This window comes from Lineus longissimus, chromosome 7, assembly GCF_910592395.1.
Source record: "Lineus longissimus chromosome 7, tnLinLong1.2, whole genome shotgun sequence".
In the NCBI taxonomy this organism is placed as follows: Eukaryota; Metazoa; Nemertea; class Pilidiophora; order Heteronemertea; family Lineidae; genus Lineus; species Lineus longissimus.
The window spans coordinates 9,806,578-9,828,043 of NC_088314.1; the positions used below are offsets into that span (position 1 = coordinate 9,806,578).

Here is a 21,466-nt window from a genome sequence, read left to right on the forward strand (position 1 = left end):
AGCGTTTTTGTGTCTCATTCAAAAAACACAATATACTTTGTGTTGAGACTAACGCAGTGTCTAGAGATAATTAAAAGGGCCAACCCCTATGAAGTTATTTTGAAATCCAGTTCAAAGAGCGGCGCAGTGGCCATGGAAAGTGAGGTCTGTGTGATCGAAAAACGGTTTCACCATGCTGTTTTATATATATTGTGAACACTGCATAAGACAGAATTGGATCAAATTTGGGTGGGGTACACATTAAAAACACACAAAAATGACTCGTATTTCTTCAGCTGAAAGTTCAGTATGATTTGGGAACCACGACGATTCGACTTGAAATATTCTACATGTAAAATGAAGCAAGCTTGTGTCAAAGCTTGATAGATATTTTTTGTTCTCGTGCTTTTGACAGCATTTACTCATGAATTAACCTGATACCAACACCATGAACTTTGCGAAGGAAAATAACCAAAAATAATCCACTATGAAATTCGACAAGAATTGATCAAGGCGTTATATGCGATCAAAAAAAATTAACTTTGGCTCTACTGATGATGAAACAACTACAAAGTAAAAATATATGATACGTGACTGTGTGAAGCTGCTGCTTTTAGTTAGGAATACAGTACTTTGATGTACATGTGGTATCATGAAGTTGCTACTTCAGTTAGGAATACTACTATATTGTTATATAGTATCATGAAGATATTGCTTTGTCAGGAAACATTACTGTGATTTACATGTGGTATCATGCAGATATAACATTACTGTGATTTACATATGGTATCATGAAGATATTGCTTTGTCAGGGAAAACATTATGTTATTTTAATATTGCTTTGTCAGGAAAACATTACTGTGATTTACATATGGTATCATGAAGTTATTGCTTTAGTGTTAGTGATTTACATATGGTATTAGGAAGACATTGTTTTGTTAGGAAAACATTACTGTGATTTACATGAAGCTATAGCTTTGTCAGGAAAACATTACTGTGATTTACATATAGTATCATGAAGCTATAGCTTTGTTAGGAAAGTTACAAATTGAGTTAGGAATACGGTACTGTGATTCCAATGTGGTATCATGAAGCTGCTGATTTTGTTAGAAATACAGGACTGTTGTTCAGGACTATTATATACGTAGTATCATGAAGCGACTGCTTTAGCTAGGAAAACAACACATGACAGTGATTTACATGTGGTATCATGAAGTTCCTACTTTAGTTAGGGATACAGAACAGTACTCTACATGTCGTTTTATCTGTATTATACTGAGCATGTGGTGAGACCCAACTCAAACCAGTCCTAAGAACCTATTTGCGGTAATCCGTACCAACCCATCTTTACGTTGCACGACATTTTAGTGTTTTTGGTCCATATCCACAGTGGCCATTGGAAGACTGGTGTCAACAGCTTTACCAATGTCTGCCTCGGGACATGGCATCTGCCAGATAGATTGCAACATCTCGTGAGAAACCTGATTTCTTCCTATACAGGGAAAGCACGTGAATGAACGTGACAAAAGTTCGAGGTCCGCGGGTCAAATGAAATATTATCCAGTTGTATGTTCCGCCCTTCGCACACATCGCACGCAAGCTCGAAAAGTGCTGAGTAAAAGACACGAAACTCGGCATAAGAAAATAAGGGTTATTCGTGTAACAACTGAAATACTACTAGTATCTGCGACGCCAATTAAACTTCTTTGACTCAAAATAAGCCTTGCAGGATATGTCCCTCCGTCTAATACTCCATTTCAATGAGGCAATATTCATTCCAATTATAAAATGTTGAACCCACGGACATCCATTCCAAGAATGCAATATTTGCGTCTTTGATACAAATCTAACCCATATCTCCCGCAGCAAAGCCATTCATCAAACAGAACATCATGATGGGAGGCAGCAACATGTCTGGCGGGGAAAGTTGCTTGTAGTTATTCCCGGCGATACATCTCAATATTAAACCACCGGAGTGGTACAAAAGAGTATTGCCTCCCTTCTTGTTAGACGTATTGAAATTGCTGTCAAAACAAACAAAAAACTTTTCTGAGCATGCCAAACAAAAGGCTGCAAGATAATTCATCCAAGTATAATTCTTCCAAGGACACGTCTACCATTGATAATTCGTCGCAAGATAAATCGTCCATTAAGATATTTCCATACACTCCAGAGGATGCAACACCTACCCTACTACAACTTACCCTTGGCTAAGGTACTGTAAGGTATTTGTAGGGTATTGTAGGGGAAATGAGGGAGTAATTTGGACGACAAGGTACGAAGTCCCCGAAGGTCTGTCGTGTCATCAAGTCCTACATACATGCTAAGTATTCAAACGACACTCGTAGATCTCCAACACTTCATTGTACGAGGAATTGGACTTTTCAAAATGATACGACGATAAAGTACATTTACCAACCTGTAATTCGACTTCGTCCGCTCGTAGCTACTCGTAAGCGTTGCTAAACGACGCCGACAGCTCTTGTACCACCATAGTCACGATGGAGGAGACTCTCTTAACAATGTCACCGTAACCGATAATGCAAACGACACCTTGATACATATAGTTCCGACCCGATGATTCTAAAAATAATTTCCTTTCGCTTTAATCCCGCAAATGTTTGTCTGGAAAAACGGATTCTATAACCGCCTCACGAAAGCAATATTCGAGACTTGGTCTACCTGTTCGGCTTCGTTCAGACTGTCGGGAGAATTAAAACTGGGTTTATTAGTCCTATACAGGCTAAGTAATTAAAATCATTGGTGGTAGCTTTGGCGTATGAGCGTTTTACCATGTGTGATAGATCAACTTTACAAATTGGTAAGGAATGTCTCTAATGACTCCACGTCTCTCGTTCAGCATATCAGGTGAAAATTTGGATTTAAATTTACGTTGTCGTGCAGTGTAGCCTAAGTCTGTATGCAGGTACGATGCAGGTGCGTACACATGTACCATGAATAAACTCCTAACTTTGCCACTTTTTTCACGAATTCTTCGTTAAAAAATTACAATGTTACATCAAACGTGCTATTTCTTGGAACATTGTTTATTTGACGTAAAACATGGCAAAAATGACAATGATCTACAGAGTCTGAGCAGAGGAGATTTCTATTAAATTGATGGCGGGGTGTATTTGGCAAGCCGCTCGCCGAACAGGCATCTTTTTTTGTCCTGTTTGGAGAGCCGCTTGCCAAACAGCACTAAAAAGCCACCCTGTTCGGCCAGCCGGGATTGACAAACAGGTAAAAAATCTACCCTGTTTGGCGAGCTGGAGACTTTACCTTAATATTAATGAGTTCGGCTCTCCATTCAGGACAAGAAAAAGTCGCTGTTTGGTAAGCCGAGCTTGCCAAATAGTCACTTCCTAAATTGATACAGCTCTATGTGCGTATCGTGTCCCTGGCTAGACTTGTCTAATATGAAAAAACCCATCACTGCTACAACTCGTCGTCACTGAAAACCACACATCCTGCATGACAAGTGGTTAACTAGCGATATACGAGTTCCCCATGGAGACCCATCAGAAAACACTGATCACTTTTATAGTGCCCGGCGGGCTGGCGTAAATCACAGACGTGTATTCAACACGTACCCTGGGGCGCCCCTCCTCAATGTTTGAGAAGATTCTTTGAAAATGGCCATGAATTTGGGGAAATTGACGAAAAATAATATCTCTGAGGCGAACCCACAAGTTTTCTGTCGGTATCCTGGATCCGCCACTCAATTTGCCCGTGTAATAAGCGACAGTCGAACATCACTTACTTTTAGATTACTTTTGACGGATCGACCTCAAGAGAAGGTGGATAAACCTGCTGCCCCCATTCCCGCTACCACCAGCCCATCAGTACAATTTCCTTTGAGTTACATTGCTTTGAGAGATTCCCTTTCCTGGTTACTACAGGGACTTACGGAGAATATTGTAACCCTTAGATATTGAGCACTTATCAAAGCGGTCATTCCAAAATCACTTCGGTTTTCATTGTTAAGTGCACTTGACATTTTTAACCTAAAGATACTATTATATATAGTGTGAACGAATCTCATTTCGATGGAAGGTACTTTGAAAGACACAAACAGTATTTAGATGACACAAACTGTCTTGACAAACAGTTTTTATAAAACAAACATACAGTGTTTATCAAACAAACAGTTTTTACCAAGAGAACCCAGTTAACATCAGAGTGAGCGCTGGGCGTTTTGTTTTTTAATGAAATCTTAGTAAAAATCAAAGTTGCGGTTCTTCGTTTAATGTTCTTCAAATGAAGTCAGAATCCAAAGGGTAGAAGGCATGTAAACTCTTTTGATCTTACTTCATCGATTATCACCAGTTTTGTACTCCATGTTCAAAATAGGCCATGTAGGTTACTTGTGAGGCAACCATCTTCGCTAGCACTACAATCAAAAGGTTTGTTGGGGCATTCTCCGGGGCCCAGGGGAGAGGGCAATCTATACAACACACTTTAGTAAGATAATTATTAATACGTATTATCAGAATCTTGCAAAACATATTCATTATAGGATTCTTGCAATATACTCAAAATTGAACTATTAGTACGAAGCATGTTATCAGATAACCCTATGAAACAACTTTAAATTTGACGGAGAGATGTTGTTTCCCTTGCAGGAATCCTGTCGTCGACAACCGACCATTATTCTGGTTTCATTTTAAACAGTTGGTTGACTTGGCGGCTTGGCATTTCAAAAGTCACTGTTCCTTCAGTATTCATTCTGATCTTATTAGCCAAAGCAGGCATACAGAATAACAGATAACAATGCGTACGCCTGTTGAATGAGCCTGTTCCGATTCTATATCTTTAATAGATGCACCTTTTACTTCTTTGGTGTGGCTGACGTAAACATTCTTTGAGTTCACCCAGGGCGCTTTCTATGCCCAAATCGAAAAAGAAACTGCATGGTTGACTACGACAGTAATGGTCTTTTTATCTACATGTACGTTCAAACAAGAGTTTCATGACAACATATTATCACGGAACTTTTGCTTTGTTTGTTCAACAATATCAATATGTATCATTCATGAGTTATTTCGAGATGGCTTTCTCAGGGGGCCTTGAAAGGTTCTGCGGGTAAAGCCATTTCAAAAGGCAAACGCTCATGTGAAGTCAAACAAACTGCGAGAAAGTGAGAGAAAAATAGAAAGTAACTATTTGGCCAGTCTGGCTTACCAAACAGCGACTTTTTTGCCCTGAATGGAGAGTCGAACTCATTAATATCTATAGTTGTCGAAGAGCTCATTATCATTCAATGGCAAAGCGGTCAACAACACCACTGGAGTTATAGCGAAGGACCTCAGCAATGTACGATTTTTGACAAGAAAAGAAAATGAATCGAGAGAGAGAAATCGGCCATTGTTAATTATGCGCATATTAATTCAAATATGACGACACTGCTCACCGATTGGCTAATGCGTTGTAAAGTATCCGACTCGCCAAACAGGTTAGAATTTTTTACCTGTTTGGCAAGCGGGCTTGCCAAACTGGGTTGATTTTCAGTGCTGTTCGGCAAGCGGCTCTCTAAACAGGGTAAAAAAGGTGCCCGTTCGGCAGTACCTTGCCAAATATACCCGGCCAAAAACACATCACCGATATATTTCATAAATACGCAATCGCATTCGTTATATTGAAAACATCTGGTGTCAGGATGCTCAGGTAGCCACAGAGGTACTCCAATGGTTATTTGGTAATTTGGTAGTCAAAAATAATCAACTGGTGCTGTAGGCGAATGTTAGAGATACTTTCGTCCGGGGGTTAGAGGGTAATTTAAACTACCAAATACTCGCTGGAGCCGAGTGTACTTTTACCGCTACGGCGAACAAAGCGGGAAATCATTTCAGTGGCATAAGTCTTTTAACTTGGCAAGCTTGGAACCGCTACTCCTTAATTCCGGCAGTACAATTATTTACCAGACCCCGCACACTATATTTTTCTCACCCCGACGTCCACTTGATTAAGGACGAGCCATAAAAATCAGTAATAGCCCACAAGTAAGTCTTATTATTGCCATTATAGACTTGATATATGGGCAACAACTGTAAATTGTTGGCAATGAGATTTGTAAGGCGATGTATGCATCACGCGCCGGATTGTAATGGTAACAATTACACATATGATAAAGTCAATTTCCTCTCAGATCCGTCTCGGTGTGAACACTATGCATTGCTCTGCGCCAAATGTACCCGCGGATGTTGCAAACCTAATGTGGAACGGTATACGCATTGCTAAAGGGCAATATTCCTTCGTTTACCGCGATTATTGGGACGGAAACGTGGCCGAAATTCAATTTGGAACAGGTGAATCCATTCTGCAGTCACCATTGACTTCATCATCTGTTAAATCATCGTTTTCCTAACTGTTCAGATTAGGTTATTGTAACCCATTATTACTAAAATTAGCACCAGCTTGCTTGGTGGAAATGAAAAGAATGACTAATGACAAACTATGAAGAAAAAATCTGATAACGTGACATTATCAACAAGTCAGATTGGCTTACAATAGATTCGTATTCTGGAATTCAATTTCCTGTAATTATTATCCAGGGCAACTGCAGCCTCGTGACGATTTGTTAAAGAGAATGTGGGAACGACCATCGTAACGACGGTGGTACAAATCGGGTGACGGGCTTGGGATCTTATTGGTTAGTGGATCCAGTAGATTCAGAAATGGCATCACAGTACTGCAACGCTAGATTCGTGAGCGAGCGGGAACCAATCTGCACGCAACGCCAGCCGATAAGTGAACTACATGTACTGCCCGAGCAGCAGACCGGTGGATTCCAACCTACGACCCTTGGATTGTGAGCGGGAAACCTTAACAGCACCCGGGGCAACTCCCCATGCAAATGTCAACAATTATCGCATCAGTTCCGCACCCTAAATACGAGACAATCGCATCTCACCGCATCATAAGAGAAAAGCTTTACCACTCATAAACTTTTATTCTCAAAACAGTTTATGTTCGATCTCATCTTCGTCAAAATGAAACATGACAATGGCGAATTATGTTGGTTTTTTTCATATCACGTACTTGTATTTGTGATACCAGACTTCTATTTTTTACTCCCATGTCATTTTGAACTAACGTCAAACATTTCCCACTTATCGCCAAGGTATGGCAAGCCAAAGCGGAATTTATTCAAGACTTTAGAATTACCATTCAAGAAGTTAAATATAAGTTCAAGAAGGAAATATATGTTCAAGACTAAAATATGTTCAACCTTGAATCAAATGTTTTCAACCTTGAATAAAATATGTTCAACCTTGAATAAAATATGTTCAACCTTGAATAAAATATGTCCAACCTTGAACAAAATATATTCAACCTTGAACAAAATATATTCAAGACTCACGTGACCATATTCAAGACGCACGTGACTACAAAATTGATGACGTAGAGCGTAGAATCTGTGGTACTTCTGATGCGTTCTGTTTCACGACATGATTGATTGCCTGTATAGCCTAAACACTCAAACATGTCAAAAGACAACGAGAATCCGATACAGTGGTGTCGGCCTTAAGAATGAAAGGTGAGAGGCATTGCGCATTTTGAACCTATAATTTGCCTGATATGTCTGTGAAACATGTATCGACTCTGACATTCACTCGGCATCCATGTCATGATGTGTAGGATTACAGTACATGTCAGGTGTAGGCGGCTAGGTACGTGTACAACCATGTGTCAAAACCTCGTGCGAACAATTCGAGCTCCGAAACGCAACACAAGTACCATGGGTTCGGGAAAGTCCGGACGCGGGTTCGGGAAAGTCCGTAAAGCATCAAAACATGAGCAACTACGTCATCAATTTTGTGGTCACGTCCGTCTTGAATATGGTCACGTGAGTCTTGAATATATTTTGTTCAAGGTTGAATATATTTTGTTCAAGGTTGGACATATTTTATTCAAGGTTGAACATATTTCATTCAAGGTTGGACATATTTTATTCAAGGTTGAACATATTTTATTCAAGGTTGAAAACATTTGATTCAACGTTGAACATATTTTAGTCTTGAACATATATTTCCTTCTTGAACTTATATTTAACTTCTTGAATGGTAATTCTAAAGTCTTGAATAAATTCCGCTTTGGCTTGCCATACCAAGGACAAATAGCAATACCGAAAGCGACTTAGGCACCGACCAAACTGCACGTCAAGAATTAGCTTCCCGGAACAAACGTTCTTAGGACACAGTCTTTAGGTTATATAAGTTTTTATCAAATGGATGTCATAGTTTTACATGTATCGCTACAGAAACTACACATAATGTATTTACGTGTACATTTAAAAAAGTATGATGCAGCCTTGCTTCGATTCAATATCAAATTTCGAGGAGTTGTTGTAATTTGTCTGACTGGTCGACATTATTGATAAAGCACCTGTATTGAATAATGAACTTCAAGATGACGAGACTGAGTTTATCGACAGAGATTTTTTCCAGCAGGACGTTGTTGACCCTGAGTATTGACTGTGTACCTGAATCTGTATTCAACAAAAGTATTACCGGTTAACACGGTTAAAACTCGTCCGAGGAATATACCTTAATCACACTATGGAAAACGGAAATCTGCCCAGCATATAAAACATCACTGTTCGCGCTAAAATCTCATCTAGAACGCTGTTGGTAAATAAACTAAACGCAGCTGGGTTTATCAACTAAATGAATTATTGGCAAGATTTTATAACGCGGGTGATCAGAACACAACATACCCAGTGTGATCTTAACGCTTATCGCAGAAACGGGATGTAATATTTACGCAGCTCCATCCACTCGGAATAACGTAATTGCTATTGGTATCGCCACCGGTGTGGACATCTTGGGGTGACAATTATTAAACGAAATGGAGCAGGTTAACTAGGCTTTCTGCGCGGCACCAAATTGTTTCCAGCCGTTTCAGGGGCAGGAGTGTGCGAGTGTTTTTGCCTGCTATGCCGGGGACGATACATAAGTCTCCAATGGACAAGCATTTGAGGAATACTCAAATATGGGCCACTTTCTTACTTTGCCCGTTACTGGCCTGCAGCCAAGCTGACAATGGATGATGTATTATTAGTGACAGCAAATCAGATAAATATAATCTTAGTTTCCGTATACTTTATTTTGCGTTCTTTCGACTCCTATAATCAGAATATAGAGTCTCGTTCGGAAAGAAAACGGTACAGTTTTGATGACAAATTCTTTTTTGGTCAGTTTTTGTTTTGGTAACTTTTATTATTGTAAATCATGCGTATGAAATTCTCGCATATCAAGCACAATTTCAATTATTAAAATAAACTAACACTACAGTTTTTTTACAATTAATACACTATAGATGTCCATAGATTGACAGTATTGGCGACATTACGATTTCTGAAAGCTCTGATTCTCCAATTTTCTTCCAGTGTGGCGTTGATATACATTAGGCAGGTTTCGCAACCTTTACCAAGAGCTACGAGCGGCGAAGTATGTACTTTTATCGAGGACTTCTTTGAATTTCCCGATTTCTAGTACATTTACAACTGAGGAAAGATGGTTGGCGGCGATTGTCGCACCAATGGATAGTGACTTTCAGCACCGTCAAAACGCATCACGTATCCGTATGAAAAATACGTATGGCGCCTACTGGTAAGTGATACGTAAGTAGGACATAAAATGAGCTTCAGCATCGATTTCATCCGTGTGCAATTTGTGAACAGTGAATAGATACGTGGCAATAAAAACGCCTCTAATTTCTCCAAAAAAAACTAACTTCACGAAAGCATCATCAAAGGAATCCACAATATTTCTAAAACCATGATATAGAGATGGAAAGATGTTAGAAGTATCATTTCAGCTGCAAATGCAATAGTTCAATTGTTCAATATGATACGTATCTTGCGTTTTTCCGTATGCGGTACCACGTGTCGTCCAAACAACACAAACTGATGACGTAGTACGGAAAATCGATAGGGCTAGTTATACGGGCAGGAGATTCGACGAAGTTGAACGTCTCTAATTACATGTAGCCCAGGACCTATGATGGCACGACAGACCTTCGCACTTTGTAGTTCGTCGTTCGAAAAGCATAATGCAGGTTTCGCCACCTTGAGCTACTGAACGACGACGAAGTATACGAGGCATGCTAAAATGTATATCATTGACGATTCCTAATACACCTATAGGTATGAAAAATTATTTACGAACGTTGCGTTAATGAATCAACATCGGACTTCGTATTCCTATACGTTCATGAGGAGTGCACAACCTACCTACTTCGAAACCTGTCTAATATCATCATCGGCAACATAGTGACCAGAAGATAGCGACCGGATACTGCAATCTGTGTCAAATACGTACACGCACTTGCCATGTTAACAGACGAATGCATTCATGATTCATCAAGATATCCACAAACTAAAAGCATCGTTGTTTTATGTAATGTCTTAACCAATGTTATTGTGCTCCCTGCTGGTATACAATCATAGTAGCTGATATCGACTTTCTCTTGTAACCATTATACAAGTATTATCATGTAGACTGGGGACATACCCGGTACTACTTCAAGATGAAAAGTTGGCAGAAATCTTATAGTGCTGTGTAATTCCTGTCCCAAAGAGGTCCAAACCGTATTCTGTCAAGATTCTGAACCCATTATTTTCACAATAAATTATGATAGCAATTAAATGAAAATTAATTACTTCCATTAAATTTACTAATTGGCATATAAAGAAGCAAAAGGATTATCACTGAAGTTATCTGTACTCTAATGTTGATTGCATATCAAACGATACACAAATCTACCACGCTTCTTTTTCGATATACTGGGACGAAAGGGCCAACCAATTCTTCATTTCCCAGCGTTAACACTAGTGATGCCGGGAGTTCCGTCAGTTGAAAGATGGTGATGATCCTCTTAATAGTAGTTATTCACAAAGATATTTGCCACTCGGCGATATTTGCCACTCTGCACCCTCCCAATAACTCACGTTGTCGTTTGGCCATGCTCCTAACCATACTACTGCTGATAGATACTATCAGCATTAAGTCGCATTATGTCACGAATTATAGATCCATTTAGAGAATAATACTGGAAGAATGACGAGTGTGTGTGTGTGTCAATGGGTCTTTAGCATAGGGTTTCATCTGATATACGACCATCATCAAGTGGTTCACAAAACACATCAATTCTGTAGCAGACGCCAGAACAACATGTTCGCATGCAGAGTTTTAGAGTATTTTGTGAATGCTAGTGCAGGGCATCTTGCTACATCTCATGCACTTTCTAAAAGTTGTTTAAACCTACATTTGCGGTCCGTGTAATGGCATTATCAGCATGCAATATCATCAGGCTGACACTTATCTAGGTCAGAAGGTCAGTTAATGCTGAACTTTTGCAAAGTTGTGCCTAAACACTTTTTTCTTAAACTCATGTTGCTATTAGAAATTCTAATATCCCGAGACATTATACGTTATAGGATTACCTGTACTTCAAGGCGTCCTTCCCAACCATAAAAGGGATTTCGAACGAAATGGTTTTTTCTCATTTATTTGGCACCTTTCCTTCCAAGGTTCATACTGTCATGTCTATGTTATTTAGGTGATTTCCGAACTCAAACTTTCTCTGACAGACTTTGAAGTAGGCAAGCTAGTTTCAACAAAATTTGATCAACAAAACATAGTTTCACTTTGTATTATATACTTTTTCAAATATCATTGATTTTGATCAATCAACACGGCAACTTCCCATTCATACGTTAAAAAGCCCATTCATGAAGAAGTACAAGATACAATACAATAAAAATTCAATAGTATAGTAGCATCTTTGATGAGAGGTCGATGTTTTCGATAATGACAAAACGTTTGAACATTGACTCTGACACATTTGTGTGCACTTTGTCATGCTACTCATCTGGGAATTTGTCTTTCATGGTGGCATTCATTGATATTCAGTGCGATCATACTCTATACATTGACTCATTAACTCTGTACATGTACATGTATTCGATATAAAACCGACAAAACCCCACTAGGGGCTAAACACCAATGCGGCACTAGGGCAAGGTCTTCACATACATCTTGTGGACTTTAAAAGTAAACTGATGCTGGCACATTTTGTGTAAAACGTACTTGAGAGTTCATGGTGATCGACAAAGTCCTGCTTAGCAAAGATCTCTTTTCGTCACCTTAGTCTTTCTGAAAGCTGGCCCTCTAGTGGAAGGATAGAAATCTCGATAATTATGGTTGGTCCGACTAAATGTCGGTTTGTTTTTCTTATTTCGCATCAATTTCTTAACTTCTTTTTGGACACAGGAACGGACGTTACTTACATTTTCCTTTACTAATACTGTCAGTGAACCTCCCTTAGCGGACACCTCTCTGTTAGGGACAACCTCTATATCAAGGACACTAATTTTCGTCCCAAATTCGTGCTTTCAATTCAATTTGACCTCTCTAATCAGGACACCGTTCTATTAAGGACAGCATTTGTCAGTCCCGAGGGTGTCCTAGAGAGGTTCTACTGTATTTTCGTATGCGCCATGCTCAATTTAAAGTTCTTTTGAATACATAAGAAATCGATATGCAGGTCGTACTTTTCGTTTTGGCCGCATTTTCCCTTGATTTACAATAGCAATATAAGTATTTTGGTCCCAAAGACAAGGCTGGTTACTGTTATAGGCCTGATAAGTATGGGCTTTTACAAGTTTTGGTCTTGACGACGCTGAATTGGCCATTATAGAGGTTGATGGAGCAGTTTACATTGAGAAGTCACAAAAAATTTGCAGAAATGCTAAAATTGTGAGGCGGTTGTTATGCATGGCGGCCGCCATCTTGGAATACGCGGGTGTGACCGGGGGTGTGACGTATGGCGCAACCATGGTTACCCCTTGTTTTTGACGTGACCAGTGACGTGACCGTGTCATTTTGTCTCCCGTGTGCGGGTGATTGAAACAAACACGACAAAGACGCAAAACATTTCGAAAACAACTGAAAACATTTAGTTTCGCTGTCATTTTGTTGCCCGTGTGCGCTCAGCTTTAAAGGCCTGATAAGTATGGGCTTTTACAAGTTTTTGTCTTGACGACGCTGAATTGGCCATTATAGAGGTTGATGGAGCAGTTTACATTGAGAAGTCACAAAAAAATAAAGGCGAGATAGGAAAATGATAATTCATGTACGTTATAGAAATATGGTGTTTTCTGTTCTGTTTTAAAGCGATGTCTAAATGCATTTTATATCGTTGTTAGCGCGGTCATGGTGAACATTTCATCCATGTTTAGAAGTCAAATACATCTAAAAAATGGCCACAAGTTTTGTAATCTGCGTATTTTTATTTATTTGCTATACCAACCGGTTTGCCTTGAGAGGAAAATAATTATACAATAGAATACTGCTCGGGTGTATGATCCGAGTCACCAGATTCCACGAGTTGATTTTCTCCGACCTCGAGCTCGAGAACGAAGTTCAAGAGCTTTCTGACTGAAGAAAAATTAACGACATATTCCCAGAAATAACAAGCAAATATGGATTAAAAGGCAATATACATGTATTTTGCTTGTTTGGCCAAAAATCTATCATGATGTGAAGACGTATTAACTTCATACCGATGTCGAAAGCCAACATTTGGGGAATTCCAACGTAACGACGTAACACAAGGCGTAATGTAGGACGTAATGACGTAACAATGAATATGACCTGAATTTGTGAGGGGGTTTTCTCCTTCCGAATTGCACTAAGTGCAAATAGTGCAATCCGGATGTAATTATTGCATCGCAGATTGCATCCTAGCTCGTGTGGTAATTCTTTCGAACTCTCTCGCACATTTTTCTTTAAAACACAAGTTTTTTAAATGAGATTTTAAGCAGCGGAGACTTCATTTTGAAGCAAATTCCTTGAGGACACTTTCCATGATTTTGGAGATGTTTGTACATACTTTTTGTGGCAAATTTTGATGTTTTTCATAGCATGTCTGACGGATCCGTGCATTTAGGGCATATGATAAATGTACTTCATAGAAATATGGTGTTTTCTGTGGACGCAATCATATCATTTTAAAGCGATGTCTAATGCATTTTATATCGTTCTTAGCGGGATCATGGTGGGTAATTCATGTAGGTTTAGAAGTCAAATTTATCTACGAAAATGGCCGCATGGATTGCAGTTTGCGTATTTTTATCTACTTGCTACCGGCCGGTTAACCTCGCCTGTATGGCTGGTCTTTCTGCGTCGTTCAAGACGAATCAACAGGATGTCTCTATCGTCACACCGGACCGGAATCTCGCAGACGTCTCGTCGATTCTCGAATGTTCTTCAAACTGTAACAGTGATCTCAAATGCCAGACGTTCAATTTTGACCGGAAAAATAATTTTTGCCAGATCAGCAGAAATAAAGCTGGCATTTTACTCTTGGAGAAGGCAAAGGGTGATGTTATGTATTCACGTGCAAAGGCGAAGGTTAGTATAGTCAGCTTGAATGGCAATGTTTTATCCGCGATGATAACTATGGTCATCTTCATCGAGCCAGATCAGCCAAGTTGATCATAATTCTCCGAAATTAATAACAAACCGTTGTCAGAGAGAGCTACTACCGGAATGACAGAGATCTTGGAACCAATATATAGTAATCTGGACCGACCCAATAGTCCGGTATACGATCAAAATCTCATTACATGTACAATGTAGGTCTTTATCACTGGACGTAACTCCCTGGTGTAGGACTACTAAGAACGGAAAAAAAAACAACTTTTTTCACTCCGGTGTAGCAGTCTTAAATCTCAAAGACCCATTACCTTTAATGCCGCAGATAAAAAACGCATATTGTCACCCTTCTAATTGCCGCCGGGACACTCTTTCCTAGGACATTTAAACATGTTACACTGGCACAAGTAATGGAAGTCCTACATGAAAGAGAAACGACCTAGATGGCACAATGTAATCTATACGTCACATGATTCTCTTTCCAGGGGTTAAGTATTAAATACTTTCAGAATCGTTCTTTGACGTGTTTCACATTCCTAATGTTAAAAATAGGCCGTGGGCCAAATCCTGAAAGCTGTCTTCCGTGACAGCATTTCGGGGGCCCACAAACTGAAAATGCTTTTATCATGATGAATTAAGTGATCGAATCACATGATAAAAAAAGTTCCGCCGAAGCTTCATTCACGAGAATATCCCATAAACTTCAGTTATTTTAGTTCACCTACTAGCTCCTTGGTGGCCAATCCTGCTCCATTTAGTGCTGCCACCTTGGGTGGAATTCATCAACTAAAACTTTGTTTCAGTAAAGCTCAGTTGACAGGATTTTCTGGTTACTAAAATGACAGTATATCTGGGTTAGGTGCTAATATTTTTGTGGGAACTTTAAATTTTATGTTGATAAAGTGTCTTACGAAAACAGCATTTTTACTCGCCCCCCAAAATGTTGTCACTCATTGGGAGCAGCTAGCCTTAAGCTTTTAGGTCCCTTTATAAATGACGGATAGCCAAGCCGGTTTTTTTGCATTTTTGTGGAGGAGGCCTACATGTCTCAATGAGCTAATGAATTATACACGGACTGGTCTGATATTGATTCTGAAATCTCACAATGTCTAGTACGGTGTTGATGCGAATAACTCAGTTTGAGAAAGAATGAACTATTTCTATTGGAAATCTTAGAGGCTTTTTGACATTTTCCTTTTTATAACAGTGTTCATTGTGACTGTGTATGAGTCTTGGTTGTCTACAAATCTAGAGCATGAATTCTTTTTCTACGGTAATAAGTACTAACACGCTGTGCATTGCATTGTTGGGATTCCCTTTCCCCACTTTCAACCTCCTGATGGGATTTTTTGCATTGGTGAGTTTTAGTCCGTGTTTCAACCCTTTTATCCCTCCTCAGCCAACATCAGCCGCACTAGCTGCGACCCTCGAAGCCAACGGGCTTGTTCAAAATTAAACCCCCGGTTTGATTTGGCGGACGGCCTAGAAAGGGGAGGGATAAAAGGGCTTGATAGGATTTTTTTTCACATTGGCCGCTTAAATATTTGGTTTGTCAGTGCTTCATGATTGCACTGAAGAAAGGGGCTAAAAAACCATTTCTAACATTGTTACGATTGTGAAACGCGCTCACGTTTATGGATAGATATAAATGAACTATAACTAAATTAACCAAAGACAGATTTCAGTCGAGATACCTCGTACAGCGCCTATCGACTGTGTTTGGACAACCTGAGCAGAGAACTCATTGTCAAATACAAGTAGTTCGAGCCGTAGGTAGTTCGAGATTGGGACAGGTATACAGTCCAGCCAAAATATGACATCAATTGCTCTTGTTAACATGGTAAAACGCGGCAGCCGTATCTTTTCAGGTTAACTTATCTTACTATAAAAGAAACGTATTGGCCATGAAACCCGCTAAAAGATATAATCATGATGTCTACTACCATATGAAAGAAGACAAGATCATTGTTACTAGCATTTTCCCTCTATCAAAACATCCGATCACCATCATGTCAGTATACGGTTTTAGGGACGTTAGTTCTGGGAAATGCCATGCAGAACATGGTTTAACATTCAAAGGCACCTTAATCATCAACGGCGAATATGACAAGTTCTTAATTCTTTCATGGAAACCCAACACATTGTTTAGTCTGGGAGGAAAACCGCATAAATTGATACACATATTAGGACTAAATGTTAGAAACATGAATACTCTTTCATCAAAGTTTGTCATTGAAAAGGGAAAACCTGATAGAGTGTTACTGTATTGTCCTGAGAAGAAAGGTCGCAAATTTCTAGTTTGGATTGGTTCCGTGCAGAAGAAAACGAAACATCGTCGGATTATATATTTTGTGTTAGAAAAACTTATACACGAACACTTTGGCACTGAATGGGTCATATCTCTCAGTAATTTCGGTGATTTCGCTACTTGTGAAAAGCTTCCTGACCAAGATGGGACTATAAGACTCTATCTCCGTAACAGAAACAGAAGCGAAATTCGCGAGAAGGTATTCCGTATTCCAAAATCAGAAGAAAGCATTACAGATCTTTTGATGGACACTACCAACAACAGATTGATGTTTGTCCGGGGAGGGTCAGAGGTGATCAACCTGGACTGGAATCTAGTTACACAGAGTAGGGAGCAGTATGAAATCATTGTTCAGGATATGTTCATTTTTAGATTTCCCGGTCGTCATAATTTCATCGTCCGTAACAATGGTGACGTTTTGCAATATCAGGCTAATGTATTAGCAAGTGACATCAAAGGTCCAGAAGCCTTGTACTATAACAAATGGTTGGAAGAAATAAAAATTTGGGAACAGGTGTTTTAGAACTGTGTGTCAATTGTTTATGAACTTTCAGTACTTTTCGATTATTTTGGGACACCAAGGAAATTAAGCACTTTTTGGAGTGTGTGCATGTGTGTACAAATCATGAAATGTATATACCTAGTTTAAGCCTAACAACGTTTGCAACATGTTGGTACCGTATCGTACACCACTTCGTGTTGAAACATTTACGCTCATTGATTGGAAAATGGGCCATTTTCTAATCTTAAAAACCAAGAAACTCGGCTTCAAAATCAACAAACTGTTAAATATCCACAGTTATGCATTAAATTAGAAACATTTTAATAAAAGTTCAATCTGATTTCTAAACATGTTAACGTTTGACCACAAACATAATTCGTTTTTTACCACGAACGCGAAATTCACCTGCCATAATACTGAAAAGATATGGTCAAGGATATAAAGTTAAAATTGAAGCTTTGGGTTTCTAGTCTGGGCCTGGTCGTTCTAAACAAATGTTGTCACTAATGCTAGCGTTAACTTAACTTGGTGTTATCTCCTCCAGTTAAGCCCCTTTAGACTTAACTCAAAGAAAATATAACGCCAGCGTTAGTGACAAAACTTGTTTTGAACAACTCGGTCCTGATATCAACTACGATATACATGTAGGTTATCATTCGACTTTACAAAAAACAACCAAAAAATAGTTTTAGTATTATGTATGTTTTCAAATATTATTTTAATCAACACGGCAACTGCCCATTCACACTTTAAAAAGCCTTTTCATGAAGAAGAATAAGATACAATACAATAAAATTCAATAGTAGGAGGAGGTTTGACGTTTGATCAACAAAAAATTATTTTAGTATTGTATACTTTTTCAAATATCATTGATTTTTATCAACGCGGCAACTTCCCATTCACACGCATAAAGAAGTATAAGATGCAATACAATAAAATTCAATAGTAGTAGCATGTTTGACGATCGATGATGGCAAAACGTTTAAATGCTGAATCTGGCACTTTGTCATGCTACACATCTGGGACAATGAGTTACATAGTGACATTTATTGAGATACAGTGTGATGATACTTTAAAAGTATACATTGGCTCATCGACGCTGTACATGTATCAGATATTCAACCGACAGAACCCGTCCAGGAGCTGAACGAAAACGCGACATCTTTGTAAGGTTTTCCCATTCATCTTGAGGACTTCAAAAAGTAAATTGTTGCTGGCACATTTCGTGTAAACATACTTGAGAATTCATGGTGGTCCTGTTTAGCAAAGTTCTATTTTCGTCACCTTAGTCTTTCTGAAATTTTGCGCTCTGGAGCAAGGATGAAAATCTGGATAAATATTTAGTTGATCTGACTGAATCTCTGTTTCTTTATTTCTTATTTCTCATTAATTTTCGAAACTTCTTCTTGTATACCTCTACGGATGCTACGTAATTTTCTAAATTTATTTTCGTATGCGTCATATGCTTCATTTCAAAGTTCTTTTGAATACCTAAGAAATTGATATGCAGGTCGTACTTTTAGAGGGGAAGTTACATATGCCCCTCTCACTCCCAGGGAAAAAGTGTTTTGATGGGAAGGTGGGATGCAGCTTTTCGCCGCATTTTCCCTTGACTTACAATATAGCAAATTAGGTATGGTCCCAAAGACAAGGCTAGTTACTGTTAGAGGCCTGGTAAGTATGGACTTTTCCAAGGTTTTGTCTTGTTAACATGAATTGGCAATTAAAAAAAAGAGGTGGATGGAGCAATTTACAACGAGAAATCACACAAAAATATACAGGCGAGATATGGAAATGATAATACACGTCTACTTTATAGAAATGGACGCTATCATATCATTTTAAAGCGAAGTCTAAATGCAATTTATATCGTTGTTAGCTTGATTATAGCGAACATTTCATACAGGTTTCGAAGTCAAATTTATCTACAAAAATGGCAACATGTTTTGCAGTTTGGATATTTTTATTTATTTGCTACCAACCGGTTTGCCTCGCGTATACGGCTTATCTTTCTGCGTCGTTCGATTCGAATCGACAGGACGTCTCTATCGTCGCACCGGACCGGAATCTCGCGGATGTCTCGTCGATTCTCGAATGTTCTTCAAACTGTAACAGTGATCCCAAATGCCAGACGTTCAATTTTGACCGGAAAAAGAATTTTTGCCAAATCAGCACATACAAAGCTGGCATTTTACTCTTAGATAAGGCAGAGGGTGATGTTATGTATTCCCGTGCAAAGACGAAGGTTAGTAGTCATCTTCGATGACAATCCTTTATCCGCGATAATAATTAAGGTCATCTTCATAGAGCCAGAGCAGCCAAGTTGATCTTAACTCTCTGCAATTGATAACAAACCGTTGTCAGAGTTAGTTACTGTCTGAATGACACAGATCTACGACCCATTATAATAGTCTGGACCGACTCAATAGTCCAGTATATGATCAAAATCTCAGATCGAGGTCCTTATCACTGACGTAACCCCCTGGTGTAGGTTCACTAAAGCGGGAAAATAAAACAATTTTCACTCCGGTGTAGCAGTCTTAAATGTAGACGACCCATGAACTTTAATGCCGCAGAAAATAAGCGCATAATATAACCCTTTGTCCCCCGGACATTCTGTCCTGTGACATTCAAACACGTTACACCAGTAATGAAAGTCCTATGACCTCGGTCGCGCAATGCAATCTATGTCACATGATTGTTTAGCCAAGCGTTAAGTATTAATTTCACACCGTTACTAATGTGTTTCACTTTCCTAACCACGTTAGAAATAGGCCGTGGGCTAAATCCCGAAAGCTGTTTCGGGGGCTGACAGAGTAAAAATGCTTTCGCAAAATAAGAAAGTTCCCACAAACGTATAGCTTCACGTTCAACGGGTATACTAACTATATTCTCGAGAATATCCCATAAACTCCAGTTATTCATTAGTTCACCAACTAGCTCCTTGGTGGCCACAAGGTGTTCTATTCAGTGCTGCCGCCTAGGATGGAATTCATCAACCAAAACTTCGTTTCAGTAAAGCTCAGTTAACAGGATTATCTGGTTGGCAATACATCTCGTTTAGGTGCTAATACTTTTGCGGGAACTTTTAATTTGATGTGCAGTTAGTCCCAAATGTTGTCACTTATTCAAAATTCAACCCCCTATTTGATTTGGCCCACGGCCAACAAATGGGAGGGGTAAAATAAGATTTTTTTAAATAAAACATTAGCCGCTGTGGTTTGTCAGAATTCATGATACCACTGAAAAAAGAGGCTAAAAACCCAATCCTACACTGAAAGATAACATGACATGCAAGGGAGTAGCACATTGCTGTGTTACACAGAGCGACATAACATGGTGTTCAGTCATGGTTATACGGATAGAGTATTTTGATGACAACGTCACAACCAGACTGCAGGGAAAAGTGCACTTAAATAAAAAAAATTCATGGCGCTCACCGAAATAATGCGGCACAGGACAAGTGTGCATTTGAAGACTGTATTATACTATATATTAGGCCTACCGTTACCAAACCCGATGTCATAGAAACGATAATGATGTCCCCGGTGATAATAACCCCTTAAAACACAGATTAGTGGAATTTTGGCATGTTGACTGCGATACCCGGGCTGCAGTATAAAGCTATTCTCTTGTGCAGCCTTCTGTCAATCAATATTATTGGTATAAATTTACTCAAAACTCTTAAATACAAGTATAGTTCCGTACTCCTAGCATATGAATATACACACACATGTAGATAATAGAGCCTTTATAATTGAATAATGTCGTGCTATGATGAACACTACATATTTATAGTATTTATCTCACCAATTTATTACCAAGGTTTTTCTTAACGAAAAAATTAGTAAGATAGAAACTAGCAATTTCTTGTTAAGAACATTATTATCAATTACATGTATATTCTTGCTAAATTCTTACCAAATAATTTCTTAACAATAATAATCTTCGTGAGATCTTGTAAGATTTTAATTAGTAATTTTTTTCTTATAATTTCTTACTAAGAAAAAAAGTACTAAGATTTTTCTTATCAGATTCTTGTAATTTGAATCTTAGCAATATTTATCTTAGTAATTAATTGGTAATATATAACTAATTTAATAAGTAATCTAATTACAATTTAATTAGTAATTAAACAACAATTTAATTAGTAATTTAATTACAATTTAATTAGTAATTTAATTACAATTTAATTAGTAATTTATTTACAATTAATTACAATAATTAGTAAGA

General features: G+C 38.6%; 1 protein-coding gene across 3 annotated transcripts in view; it reads right to left on the reverse strand.

Moving 5' to 3' along the window:
* The window catches only part of LOC135491392 (cadherin-like and PC-esterase domain-containing protein 1), an 84,932-nt gene that overhangs the window by 46,632 nt on the left and 16,834 nt on the right, over positions 1-21,466 (reverse strand). The window contains exon 1 of one of the 3 annotated variants that reach the window (XM_064777237.1): positions 2,399-2,443. The exons of the other annotated variants lie outside the window; for them this stretch is intronic. The gene's annotated coding sequence lies outside the window, so the exon portion shown is untranslated. Of the gene's footprint in view, positions 1-2,398; positions 2,444-21,466 lie in introns of those variants that run through there. 3 annotated transcript variants of the gene reach the window in all.